Source organism: Oryctolagus cuniculus, chromosome 6 (assembly GCF_051225735.1).
Source record: "Oryctolagus cuniculus isolate XC-2025 breed Fujian yellow rabbit chromosome 6, ASM5122573v1, whole genome shotgun sequence".
Lineage (NCBI taxonomy): Eukaryota > Metazoa > Chordata > Mammalia > Lagomorpha > Leporidae > Oryctolagus > Oryctolagus cuniculus.
The window spans coordinates 130,592,280-130,607,525 of NC_142872.1; the positions used below are offsets into that span (position 1 = coordinate 130,592,280).

The 15,246-nt window shown below is 38.7% G+C and overlaps 1 pseudogene; it reads right to left on the reverse strand.

Moving 5' to 3' along the window:
* Window positions 1–15,246, reverse strand: part of LOC100341253 (zinc finger protein 42 homolog) — a 106,027-nt pseudogene that overhangs the window by 66,558 nt on the left and 24,223 nt on the right.

Below are 15,246 nucleotides of genomic sequence, written 5' to 3' on the forward strand. Positions count from 1 at the left end.
ATTCCCCATCCACTGGTTCACTCTCAAATGCCTGTAACAGCCATAGCTGGGCCAGATTGAAACCAGAAGCCAGGAACTCCTCCCTGATCTCCTATGTGGGTGTAGGGACTCAGGGACATGGGCCATTACCTGCTGCCTTCCAGGATGTGCACTAGCAGGAAGCTGGCTAGAAAGTGGAGCAGCCCAGACTCGAACCAAGCTCTACTATGTGGAATGTGGGTGCCCCAAGCAGCGACGTTAGCCATTGTGCAGAACACCTGCCCTGACTTCTGATTTTGACATATTTTCTGGAAGGGTTCCCAAGTGGATCCTAGTCAATGCAAAGCAGAGGTTAGCTTTGAGTTTGGGTTGGTTCAGAAACAACCTCTGACTTGACTTCTTCCTTATCCTCTGGCATCATCTTGCATTGAGTTTGCAGTTCCATAGGAAAGAAAGGCATGGCACCTCTGTTTACCTGCTTATCTTAATACAGCAGTGGCCTGGAAGAGAAGCAGAAGGTGCTATGTGTGTCTTCAGGCAGGAGCAGGTATGGAGTGGGCGGTGGGCAGTTGGGAGAGAGATTTCACCTGTGGTTTAAGGAGGTAGTGAGATCTGTGCAGACATGCAGGTAAGGAGGGAACAAATGAGTTTCCTGAGGAAGAAAGAAGCTTGGGAAAGTGAGAACAGGGAAAACCATGGTGGTAGGAGTTTAATGATGAAGTGAGTTGAGCCTAAGCCAGTGCTGTAGTCTGTCCTAGAGCATGATTCCAGGAATACTACAGCAGTCTGAGAAATGCCCACCAAGGGTGGAAACAACCCATTTACATTGGCAATTGAAATTTAAATGGGCCCAGGAAAGGGAATTTTTTAATTGTTAGAGAAGGAAATACAAACAAATGAAAATGTCTGAGAAGACAAATGTAAGAGAGAGATTGAGATAGAAATGACTGTAAGCTCCAGGCTAATTTTTGAAGGGCAGCTTTCCTTTATTTTAATTTTCAGTGTTTATTTAGAGGATAATATGAACATACTCATAAGTTTAATGTTTCCTCCTTGAATAAACCATTTCCAAATATGTTTTTTTTTAAATTCTAAGAACAGAAGAAGCTAATGCTCACATTTTTATTCTGAATGAATTGCCAACATTTTATTCACTCGTTTCACAAAAGAGCTGGAACCTCACAGAGGTTTCTGAATTAAATTAGCTTTCAGAACCATTTAAAGTCCTTCCATTCTATTAATTCAGCAGACAATCAAGTTGTTCACTTGTTGACTTTTATCCACATGCACTCAATCAAATCAACTATCAAAGAAAGATACCTATTAGTTGTTAATTTCATATGTTAGATAGGAATCCTAGAACTCCTGTTTATATCTGTTTGATAACCTTCTAATCTTTGCCACAGTCTTACTAACAGCAGCATTAACTAGTCTGCCATCTATCTTGATTAACAACACTGGGACTCAGGAAGATGTACCACCTCTGATAAGCTGAGCAGTCCAAACTTCTAACGTTGCCTGTAGCCCTATGGAAAATGGGATCCTACCATGAGTCTTACAAACCCTTAAAGTGCCTTTAAATCACAGTTGTGCAAATTTTGGTTTTATGCAAATGAGAAGACTTTGTTTTAGTGTAGTAGCTTTGATTAATAATGGGCAAGACTGATGTTTCATAACATTTTTACCATTTATTTTGTGTCTGGGTTTTTAGCAATTGTTTTTGCCTTATATTATTGAATTACAAGTAGGCTCTGGATTGTATCAATTCAACAAATATTTGTCATCTTTAGATAAGTAACTAGGACTTAGTAGGTACATAAAAATATAGAAAATTCAGCCATGAAGTTCTTGAAAGTGCATGTAGCATAAAGTTTCATATATTTGAAATCACAGATTTGTTTCATGAATGGGAATGTATAGATCGTGAATTTTAATGAGAGAGAGAGAGAGAGAGAGAGAGAGAGAGGATGCTTTCCTAACAGTATGTATTCTTTCCTTCCATCATTTCTGTAGATGCTATGGATATTATAGTACTTAGGGATCAATATTCAGTTTAAAGAAGGTCAGATATCATGCTTTTGGCAATAATTTGGTGGGTAGCTGTGAGAAACCTCGATGCCTATGAGGAGTGTGAACATACTTTTCACTTTCAAAATGTGTATCAAGGCCTGCAAGGAGGAAATGCTCCTGTATTTCTGTATTTTTCCTTTCAGATTTTTAAATTATTTTTTATTTTATTTTTTTAATTTGTAAGCTTTGTATTTAGTGAGAGAAATGCATAGGAGAGTGAGGACTCTATCTAGAAGAAAGAGGGAAATCTGGATTCATCCGAAGCACCAGGAGCCAGCCATGGTGAGGAGTTGCAGGCCGGAAAGCATGGGGTGGGGTGGCCCGAAGGCACAGGGCAACAAGGGTCCTCAATGGCAAAAAGGGCAAAAGGGCCGGCCCCCCATGTTCCAGGCCTTTAATCCATTTCCAAAGGGGCGTGGTTAATTACCCTGATTGGCAGGTGGGCACACAGGTGTGGTCAGGTAGGTGCTGGGATTACACAGGGAGCATGGTGGAGGGTGTGGTGTCCAGCTTACAGACCTAGTCACTTTATGCCTGCCTACAACATTTCCCTCTCAGAGAGTAAATTCCCTTTATCCTAAAGGACGTTGAACAGCATAGAATCATCAAGTCTTCTATGGCTGCTTCCTGCTTAAGAGGGGCCTAGTGCAGGTCTTGCCTGTCCTGGGTCTGGAAGTCTCGACCTATCTTATCTAACAAACTCACTTTGTGAGCTGGAGCAGTTTTGATCACCGCCAATGGCTGTGTCCCCTGCATAGTTGGTTACCCCCGGAAGTTGTTGAGTTCTGAAACATATATGTTTGTTAATTAGCATAAGCAAAAACTGGAACAAGACCAATTGTAAGTGGGGTGGCCCTTGAGATGAAAAGAACATATCTTACAGACTCCCAGATATTGGGTGGTGATTGGCTACCCTTATGTAGATTATAAAACCCATTTAGCTTGAGTGTAGAAAATTATAATACAAGAACCCATTAAGAGTTTTATTGGCAATAACAGTTCCCAGAGAGAATCAAAAGAGGAGGCAGGCCCAGCATTTCTGCCTCAAGGTGCAGCGGTCTTGATGTGAGGCCTGTAAAGGCTCACCTGTGAAGACTTAAGAGGTAGACATTTAGCCCTAATTTCGCTGAGGTAGTTGTGTTCAGCAGCATCTGGGACGATCCCTTTCATTGAAGCTGTAACTGATCTAAAGAGGATCATTCTATCAATGGCTTGCTCAGGAGTTCCTAATGTTGGAGCTTCTGTTAAAAGCTCTTTAATTCCTCGGAACACCTTCTGTAGCTCACCTGTCCAGCACAGTGTGTCTATGTCAGGGGCTTTTTAAAGTGTTTGCAAAGGTTTGGAATCCAAATCCTGGAATCCGTAGGCCATAGAATCCTGTTATCAGCAATTCCCAATGTTGGAGCTTCTGTTAGAAACTCCCTATTTCTTCGCAACAAGTCTTGTAGCTGCCCTTTACAGCACAATGTCTGCCTCAGGGCCTTTTAGATGTCATTTTTTTTAATGCCCAGGCTTCCCATTTGTTTGCTGTGCATATCTTAGTTTCTTCGATGATTGCTACATGAGACAAAATTTGATGCCTTTATTTTATTATTTCCTGAAAATAACCTCCCCAATGGTATAGCAGTCACTTCCCTGTGGGTAAAGAAGTCACATAAATGTGTCTCTGTGTATGTTTATGCAATCAACTTAAATTTTTGAACATATACTTTGAGCAAGGCACAAATGATTTCAACTTGTGAAAAAAAGAATTGAATCACCAAGAGCTATACCGCTGAATACAGCTAGCACCCTGGGCTCCAACCTACCTGGTCTAACACTAAAGCACTTGCTTATATTTTCAGTTGAAGTAAATGAATTTTTATAAGAGAAATAATGTAGTATTATAATTTGGAGATTCTCAACACCATCATATCACTTCAAAAACAGCTTATCAATATCTTATTTACTATCTTCAAGGAGTTCATAATATAGTTGAAGGGCATTTGATGTCAAAAGTCAGTGACCCAAACTTTAGAATAAAGTTTAAGCTTATCCTAATAAAAAGTTTCCTTGACCTCTTATGATTCTGTAAATGTCTCCAGTTCTTGTTAAATTCCTAGGAAATGGAGCCATTGCAAGTATTTAGTCCCCATTCTGAGTTGTGGATGATAACTTTTTGCAAATTCAAGAGAGAAGGCGAGCTTTATCAATGAAGCTGAATGAAATGCATTATATTGTATCATAACCATCAGAGTCCTATTTTTCTGGAGTCACTCAGGTGTGGCCACAGAGGCAAGCTTGGGTATTGCTGTCTTGTTTTCAGCTCAAATGCTAGCAATCATGGAAGGCAAAAAATATATAATTATTGTACTTTAGATGTTGATGATTATGGTCTGGGTCCCCAATCTGAAAACAAATCTAGAAATGACCTAGATGTTTCCACCTTTTTGATGACTACTTTTTATCAAATCCCACTATTTTTGGATTTCTTGGCAAAAGCATTTTTTTCCACAGTTGAAGCCCGACATTTTAGTCTCCCCATATCCTCTCTTCTGAACTGTTATTTCCTTTTGCTCTTTCTTCAAGGCAAATAATAATAACCTCAGCCTTCAGCTTTGGGAAGGGCAGTTGGGTTATCTCTCTTCTCTACCAATTCCTTCTTGGAAAATAGCATTAGCTGGATTTTTTTTTTTTTTTACTTTGCTTTAGTTTCTTAATTTGTCAAGTACCTTTAAATCTATTCTGTGCTGAAGATAGGAAACTTGTATGCAATTAGAGACTCTTTGTTTTATACTACTAATAACTTTCTCTCCATTTTTATAAGTCTGCTAATTCGTGAATATCGAACTGAGTTACATAAAACTGTACATTTAATTTCCATTAGAAAGATTGGGACCTATGGGATGTTTCTTCATAGCTATATTAATATTCCCTCAATATGTGTTGTTACCTCTCCTGGAACTTTTGCTACTCTTTTTGTTTTAAAATGTATTTACTCTTTGTTTTGATCTGTTTTGTAGAGCTCAAGAAACTTTTTTCTATGAAATTCTGATAAATTAAAAATCATGACAATGTGACTAACAGAAATATTACCTTTTTTATTCATCCCATGTTTGGTACTGCGCACATCTTAGTTCCCCTACTTGTGTTAAGTGTTCAACATCACAAAGCACTGAAAGAGTGTTTCAAAGTTGATTCTCTTTTTAAAACATTTTATATTAATATAAAGAGAACATATGTAACATATTTCATAGATATAATTCTAAACAGATAATCATACTTCTTTCCCTCAACCCATCCTATTTCCTTTTTTCTAATTTTTGCAACAATATACTTACAATTGACTCTCTAATCATAGGCTTAATGCGCCACTAACCATAATGTTCAACAAGTAAAACGTGTAAAGACCACTGTTCCACAGGAATATAGACTATAAACAACAATCAAATCATAGGTGGTCAGTTTCATTCTTATAATTTTCTGTATTGTATATTAACTACACATATTAGAGAAAACATAGGATATTTGTCTTTTTGGGACTGACTTATTTCACTAAGCATAATTGTCTCCAGTTGTATCCATTTGGTTGCAAAACACAACAAAGAAATTTAAAGAATTTCATTCTTTTTAATGGCTGAGTAATATTCCCTCATGTGACAGCTACAGAGGAGTTCTTCTGAACATGAGTCACTGTTAGGAGGGAAGTTCATTATCAAGAGGAAATGTGAAGAAAATTCATATTTGTCGAATATGTAATATCTAACAGACACAATTTTCTCATAGCCATTTTTGTCACAACCTTATGAAACAAGTGTAGATATGCCTATCTTGTAAATACAGCTCAGATTAAAGTGCCTGGTTCACAGATATGTGACTACAAAGTGGACAACCTGGAATTATCCCCAGTCTACCTGGTCATAGAGCCTACGTACATTTCTTCATGGAGTCTTCTGTCTTCAGCATCCTGGAAGTGTGAAAAAACACTGGACTAGGGATAAAAAGCCTGATCTAAATCCCATTTACAGCTCTGGATCCATGGGAGATGATAGGGAGAGCTAGAGCTAGAGCTAGAGGTACAGATAGAGGTAGAGATAGAGGTAGAGATAGAGGTAGAGATAGAGATAGAGATAGAGATAGAGACAGAGTTAGAGACAGAGACACACAGGGTGAGGGAGAAATTCTCCATCTTGATAGTGTACTCCACAAATGCCCACAATAACCAAGGCTGGGCCAGGCTGAAGCTAGAAACCAGGAACTCAGTCCAGGTCTTCCATGTGGGTGGCAAGGACCCAAGTATTGAGCCAGTACCTGCTGCGTTCCAGGATGCACATCAGCAGGAAGCTGGAATCAGAAGTGGTGTGAGGATTCAAACCCAGGTGCACAATATGGGATGCGGGCATCCCATGTGGCATCTGAACTGCTGCACCAAATACCCTCCCACATAAGAAGAAATTTAAAGAATGTTGATTTAGCTCACTGCCACATCAGAATGGGACCATGTAGTCTCCTTGGCTCTACTTCAGTCCATTTAGGCTATCTATAATAATCTTCTTACCCGAGGGACATTCAGGTACCTTGGTGACATGCCCACTGAAGAAGAATTTGCAAGATCCTGGAAGAGAGGAATTATCTTAAAGATATAGACCTAATACATATTATCATAATATAAACATAAAAAGAGGGGACTCTTCTTAGAGGTTTAAGTTAATGAGGCCCAGAATTACCCTTATAAAATCATGGTTTGTATTCTTCCATTCTCAACTGTAACAAACATCAGTGTTCTACAAATTCTCTTTTCTTTTTTTTTTTAAAGATTTTATTTATTTATTTGACAGATAGAGTTACAGACAGTGAGAGAGAGAAAGACAGAGAGAAAGGTCTTCCTTCCATTGGTTCACCCCCCAAATGGCCACCACAGTTGGTGCTGCCCCGATCCGAAGCCAGGAGCCAGGTGCTTCTTCCTTGTCTCCCATGCGGGTGCAGGGCCCAAGCACTTGGGCCATCCTCCACTGCCTTCCCGGACCACAGCAGAGAGCTGGACTGGAAGCGGAGCAACCATGACAGAATCCAACCAAAACTAGAACCCAGGGTGCCAGCACTACAGGCGGAGGATTAAATAGAATGATATGTAAAGGAAGTCTGATGAAAAAAAAATTCATACCGAAAGTTTGTCTCTATAAAACCTTTCACATTTCTACATTTTTATAAGTTTAATAGTTATAGTTTATTCTATTTTAGGTGCCTAAGCATCTCATATACTCTGTCTCATTTAATCCACGTGACAGCCTTATGAGGTAGATACCTTGTTAGTTTTTCTTTATGGGCTGAATTTCTTATTAGCTTTCATGGATTCTCATTAGGATTTTGGGGTAGATTCTTAAATATTTTTGCTCATATAATATGCTATAGTAAGACTGGCTTCCCAATTATCAATGTGAATATTATCCAATCCTCCCTCTGCTTACAGACAACTGAGCATTTGTGCTCTTGCTAGGTTAGTCTTTTTATTAATTAAAAAGATGGACATTGTTCACTGAAATCTTTGCTGTGGATACTTATGCATTTGAATCTAGCCATTCATTTTTATTCCCCTTGTGTTTGCAGTTAGTTGAGGAGTTGCTGTGAATCTCAAGAGTGAGCCATTGTGACTGGCCAGATCTGAAAACTCTTTGATAAAATGCCAGGTGCCATGAACCACAACTGGCTGAGCCCAATCTTACTTTGGAAGAATCATAGAATGATTTCCTGCATTGGGATTAAACTCACAGGGTTAGGATCTTAGGACTCCATGGTCCTAGCTTGTGAAGGCTCAGAGGAAGCCAATAGTACCAGTTCTAGAATGAACAAAGTGTTTCCCAGTGGAAGCAGCAGCAGAGTCTCATGCACTCTCCTCCTGAATTTGTTTGGATTTTACCAAGAACTATTCTTGACCCTTTGTTGAAAACTACTCTCTCAACAAGGCTTTCATAAATGTTCCATAAGCACTACGATATTGGGTAGTCTAAAAATTTTAGCTCCTGGAGTCATTCAACTTTATAAGAGCCAATAAAATTTAAAAGGAAAAAATAGCGTTGGTACAGTGTTGTGGTGTAATGGGTTAAGCCACTGCCTGCAGCAGGGCATCGCAGATGGATACCAGTTCATGTTCCATCTGCTGCTCTTCCAATCCAGCTCTCTGCTATGGTCTGTGAAAGCAGCTGAAGATGGCCCAAGTGCTTGGGTCCCTGCACCCATGTGGGAGACCTGGAAGAAGCTCTTGGCTCCTGGCTTCAACCTGGTGTAGCCCTGGCTGTTGAAGCCATTTGGGGAGGGAACCAGTGAATGGAAGTTCTCTCTCTCTCTCTCTCTCTCTCTGTAACTCTGCCTTTCAAATAAATAAGTGCATTTTAAAAACAACAACAGTTTAAGGTATCTGCAATCAGGGGTTTCTCCAGATTGACTGCACTTAGTTTTCAGATTCTGCAGTTGGTTATACAGGTTCAGATTTAGATGCATGTTCTCTACACAGCAGAGGATGAGTTCACACAGGGATTCCACCCTCCCTCCCCACGTAGCTATTTATGTACCAGTTAATTTATAGATTTTCCTTGGAGATATATATTCGGTTGGGATCCTGTATTTTACTCAGTTTACATTTAGTTTCAGGATGCTTGCATTCCATAAAATGTATTTTAAGACTCCCTAAAAAGACAAAATAGACTATCCTTAAGCAGTTTACAAGATACAGATCTTTATCTGCTACAAAGGAAAGGAAGCAAGAAAGCTGTAAATAATAAGTTCTGAATAGGAATGACATAAACTGCCTAATCAATGTCTTCCAGAACTGGCAAGTGACACCTCTTTGTTTTTTGCAAATAAAAACCTTCTTACCATCACAATATAAACCATTATCTCTGCAGGCAAGGTATATTTAGAAATGTACAAAATGTACATTTCCTGCCAGCCTCTAGATCAGTAGGTGGAGATCTAAAGTCATGCAAATATTACAGTAAATGCAGGCAACCAATTTCTAATTATTCCATATCAGCAGATTTGTGAGGAATATAATTTATTAAAAAAGAACAGTTTATGATCAGCAGACCTTGGTTATGACTGTTTAGGAATTCAGTGCATTTTGATCTAATCACAAAATCAAAATATTCATGAAACACAATGATATCTCCCCAAAGCAGCCGGGCAGCCATTAATTTTGAAATTCGGGTAATTTATTAACACTTATCTGAAGCTGTAAAACCTTACCTCTGTGTTTGTAATACGGAGAAAAGTGAAAGCAGTTTTAAAACTGATTCCTAATGATTTATAATGGTTTGCTGTAATTTGAGCCAGAAATTCAATTAAAATGTATGTCTAGTTTTGTTTCAAGATCTTTAGTTAAAAATTCTATTAAAATTCTATTTCCTTCTTGCATTAAATGTATCTGTTATCTGCATATACAAGAAATATAAGAAAATTCTATCATTTATTCCCCAGTCTCCATAAATGCTTTAAAAAAGCATTCATTTTTATTTCATAATTCTCTAAGATAGCATTTGGAATTTATATACAGTAGAGGAAGAATTACTGTATATGCTATTTTCTTGGTAAGGAAAGAAATTAAACACTAAATACTTAAGGGACAGGCAGGTGATATTTGCCACTTTATCAAAATAGGAGAAAACAAATAAAATGAAACAGACATTTTTGGCTCCAAATTATTAATCTAAAAGGATGTCTCCAAGGTATTTTAATATAACATTCCAGAGAGAGGAGCAGGAGAGGACATGAGATGTGGGGAGTTTGACTGTTCAACCTGCCTCAAAGAAACACAAACAGATGAAAACTTTGAAAGAATTGTTGCAGGTATGAAGGTCTTTTGTTTCGTTCTGTTTTGTTTTTGACACAATGAGCTTGAAGGGTTAGTTGAAGGAGAACACAACTGATTCTTTTTATTTTCTGCTATTTTCTTGAACTATATAATATCTTGCCATAAGTATCAAATGCAAACATTGAAAGAGCTGGTTTGTACCTCAGATTTTGGTAACAAGAGTCTATGAGAAAAATAGTGATGAAGCTATGATTATTGAACATTGGTTGCGAATGGATACCTTGCACATATTTTAAAGTATTTTGGTCTTCTCAATTATATGTCTATGAGACACCAATATTATTATTCAAGTTTTACTGAAGTGGTAGCAGAAGAGGCACAGGGTTTCATAGAGCAGTAAGTGGAGTGGCCAGAAAGTCTAGAAAGGTTACTACGGTCTCTTTTTCCATTTTATCATACGGTGGAGTGTTGGGGTGAGTGTTTGGAAGGGTTACCTCATGAGCCCAGAATCAGACTGAAGTGAGCCAACACTAGCTCAATGGGCTGTTTTTTTAAAGATTTATTTATTTATTTGAAAGTCAGAGCTAGACAGAGAGAGGAGAGGCAGAGAGAGAGAGAGAGAGAGAGAGAGAGAGAGGTCTTCTATCCGATGGTTCATTCCCCAGTTGGCCGCAATGGCTGGAGCTGCACCAATCCAAAGCCAGGAGCCAGGAGCCCCTTCTGAGTCTCCCACATGGGTTCAGGGGCCCAAGGACTTAGGTCATCTTCTAATGCTTTCGCAGGCCATAGCAGAGAGCTGGATTGAAACTGGAGCAACCGGGACTAGAACTGGCACCCATATGGGATGCCAGCGCTTTAAGCCAGGGCATTAACCTGCTACACCACAGCGCTGGCCCCCAGTGGACTGTTTTGACAAAGAATAAGATTTAGTTGGTCGGCGTGGTGGCTCACTAGGCTAATCCTCCACAGGGGCGCCGGCACCCGGGGTTTTAAGCATTCTCTACCATATAGAACCAGGCCTTGGAAGCCCTGAGTTATGGAGAATGTGAGTTCAGGTGCTAGATTAATGGTCCAATTGTATTTCTACTACATTGAAGTTTTGGGTTCCCTGTTAGAATGTATCTTCTGTTAGGTAACATACTTGCCCTATCCTGGCATGAGCACAATTGATTAGGAGGCTCCATGAGGCACAATCTTTCTTCATTACAGAATCCAGTGTCAGGTAGCTATCTGGTGTGTGTTTCTTAGAGGGTGTCTGAGTCATGACCCTCTGGGTATATTCAAAACAGATAGCTGCTCCTGAGCAGAAGCATGGCTACAACTCACTCTATAGGATTCCTGATGTAGCCCTAAAAAGAATGCATAGTAATCAGAAATGGAGTAGATGAAGGAGCAAGAAAATCATTGCAGGAGAATTATAAACAAAAGCAAGATTTAGAATGGAAATGGGCAACTTAGATGACTGTGAGACTTGTTCCCCATTCCTTTCCCTTATACATTGCCTGTGAATTTAACAAAAATGCTTACACAAGAAGCATAGGGCTTTTCTAAACATTTAGGAGTTTTGTTTTTAATCATTTCTATTCATTACATTTCTTTCTATAACCCTGTAATAAGGGTGATCTTTCTGTGAGGCACATATATATGAAAAGAATGTCTCTAAAGGCTATTTGTAGAAAGGTATAGCTGACAAAAGGGGTTACATGGCAAGAGTTACATGGGTAAAACCAAATCTAAAGACCTTGAAATAAGCCAGTGCCGTGGCACAATAGGCTAATCCTCTGCCTGTGGCGCTGGCACACAAGGTTCTAGTCCCAGTCGGGGTGCCGGATTCTGTCCCGGTTGCCCCTCTTCCAGTCCAGCTCTCTGCTATGGCCCGGGAGTGCAATGGAGGATGGCCCAAGTTCTTGGGCCCTGCACCCACATGAGAGACCAGGAGAAGCACCTGGCTCCTGGCTTCGGATCAGCGTGGTACACCGGCCACGGCGGCCATTGGAGGGTGAACCAAAGGTAAAAGGAAGACCTTTCTCTCTGTCTCTCTCTCTCACTGTCCACTCTGCCTGTCAAAAAAAAAAAAAAAAAAAAAAAAAAAAAAAAAAAAAAAAAGAAGACCTTGAACCTTGAAATAAAGTTACTGCTGCTTAACACATGTTAAAAAAATTCTGCATTGGAGAACTGGAATGGCAGGTCAGAACAACTGATTTACAAAAGTCTAGTAGATATTAGGGTCCTGCAGTTACTAATAATGATATAAGAAGACTATAAATATATTGAAGCAAATTATACATCTCTTCCATGCTCAGGCTGACTTGCCCCAAGTGGTGGAGTTGGAAGCATACCAGGGGATTCCAATTCAATCCCATCGAGGTGGCATGTACCAATGCCATCTCACTGTTCCAGGTGATCAGTTTCAGTTCACAGTTGGTCATGGTGGAGGGACTGGGAGTCAAAGGGAGCACATAGACAAGTCTAGTACCTGCTAACGCTAACCAATGGAGTAAATAAAGGGGAGAGTGATCCAACATGGGAAGTGAGATACTCAGCAGACTCATAGAATGGCAGATGTCCTAAATAGCACTCTGGCCTCAGAATCAGCCCTAAAGGCATTTGGATCTGGCTGAAAAGCTCATGAGAGTATTTCAGGCATGGAAAGCCAAGACACTCTGGCAAAAGATCTCTGCGAGTGAGATCCCAGTGGAAAGAACAGGTCATCAAAGAAGGAGGTACCTTTCTCTGAAGGGAGGAGAGAACCTCCACTTTGACTATGACCTTGTCTAAACAAGATAAGAGTCGGAGAACTCAGAGGGCTTCCATAGCCTTGGAAACTCATGACTGGAGCATAGGGAGATTACTGATGCCATAGACAGGAGTGTCAATTGGTAAAGTCAACAACAGGAGTCACTGTGCACTTACTCCTCGTGTAGGATCTCTATCCTTAATGTGCTGTACATTGAGATTTAATGCTATAACGAGTACTCAAACAATATATTTCACTTTGTGTTTCTATGGGGGTGCAAACTGTTGAAATCCTTACTTAATGCATACTAAACTGATCCTCTGTAAAAAAAAAAAAAAAGAAATTATCAATTCCCAACTTGACTCTCACTGGGATTAAACATGACAATAGGTCTGCTCTGATTTCATCATCATTTAAAAAAAATCATCTATTATTTTTCACTTTATGTTTCTGTGTGGGAGCAAACTGTTGAAATCCATACTTGATGTATACTAAGCTGATCTTCTGTATATTAAGATAATCGAAAATGAATCTTGATGTGAATGGAAGGGGAGAGGGAGTGGGAAAGGGGAGGGTTGTGGTTGGGAAGGACGGTATGGGGGGGAAGCCATTGTAATCCATAAGTCGTACTTTGGAAATTTACATTCATTAAATAAAAGTTTAAAAAAATATTGAAGCATATTTAGGTTTTTTAATAAAAAAATTAAAACAATTTATTGAAAATAAAAAAAATTATCCAGGATTAATTGCCATAACAATAAGGAAATTTATATATATATTGCTTTGGTAGTTATTAACTCATTTGTTCATTTTTTTAATTCATCAATTGACTTCAATGCTATCCAATTATTCCTATACCATCAAACATTTTGAAGAAATGCTTTATATCATTTTTTTTCTTCCACATTGACTTTTCACTCTACAGTAATCTGATTTATGTTCTCCTACTCTAACAAAATAACTTTCATTGAATTCTCTAGTAATTTCTTAGTTGTTCATCTGTGTGGTTTCACCATCATATTTCTTGATTTATTTAAGGCATTTCTTTCTGTTAACCACTCACTACATATAACTCTTCCTTCTTTCTTTTTGGTTTAGATTTTCTTGTTTGTTTTTGAACAAATTTTCTTGTTTGTTTTTGAACATCTTTCTCAATTCTTTCCCAGCTTGTTTTGTGGTTTACTGGGGTCTGTCTTTGATCTACCTTGAGAACTAGTACCTAAGCATTCTGTCTTTTGCAACTGGCTTTTCCTAGAATTCCATCCCATCTCAATTCAAATGTAAGGGTTTGTGGCTCTTGTAGCATTGTGTTCTGCTTTCTGCTACAATGCATAGCAATCAGATGGATGCTTCCACCAGTTAAATACTCATTCATGTTCTGCATGAATGTACCTTCCGAGAACTATCCAATCTCTTTGAGAATTTGATGTGAAGTCTTACTTTCTGTCTTACCAGGATCTTCTCTTCTATTTATAAAGCACTTTTTTTTTCCCAAAGCCAAATTCTAGACATGGCTTTATCTATATCATCTTATCCGAATATATTTTGTTTGTTATTCATAAATATTTTGAACTTCTCTATTTCTGTTTTCTTGTAGTTTTAAAATATTCTTCTGTTGGGGCCAGCACCATGGTTCACTTGGTTAATCCTCTGCCTGCGGTGCCAGCATCCCATATGGGCACTGGGTTCTAGTCTCAGTTGCTCCTCTTCCAGTCCAGCTCTCTGCTGTGGCCCGGGAAGGCAGTGGAGGATGGCCCAAGTGTTTGGGCCCCTGCGCTTGCATGGGAGACCAGGACGAAACACCTGGCTCCTGGCTTCAGATCGGTGTAGCTCTGGCCATGGCAGCCATTTGGGGAGTGAACCAATGGAAGGAAGACACTTTCCCTCTGTCTTTCTCTCTCTCTCACTGTCTAACTCTGTCAAATAAATAAATAAATAAATTTAAAAATATTCTGTTATACGTTGCATTCATAAATGGTGCTAAGGTGTTTTGATCTATCTATCCATTCATCTACCCATCCATTCTTATACAAATCTTTTCTGTAACATTAGGTTACTGTGTTTTGAAGACACAGCCTAATAAGTAGACCCTCCAGAGCATTGAACTTAAGAAATCTGAGGCTTGACATTAGGGCACTAGGTGAAACAAAATTAAATTCTCTGATCTCATAATATGAGAGAAATTTTGCCTGTAATTCCTGCTTATTCTTCATTGTGTGATCTGGGACTTGTTCCTGGCTTGTGGGCAAATATATATCATCTTGGTAGCCTTTGATATAAAGTATTTTTTCATGTGCTTATTAGCAATTTGGTTTTATGTTCATAAATTGTCCATTTCTGTTTCTCCATGTAAGTTTGTGATATTTTCTTTATTTTTATAAGTTTTTAGTAGACCAAATAATTCATCCTTTGTTACATTTGTTGCCAATATTTTTTATTTACTTTTAATTTTGGTAAAGTTTTGAACATATTGATTTTAACATTTTATAACCACTTCTTTGTCATGTTCTTTGTGAGTTCTTGCGTCACTTCTGAGCAATAAAAGTCTCCTTATCTCTAGAGACAATGTGTATGTGTTTATAATTTCTTTGATTTTTTTGGCCTTTCTTTTGTTCTACATATAATTTGTTGATCAAGCTAAAATTCGAGAGTGGAAAATATTTTTTCTTAAATA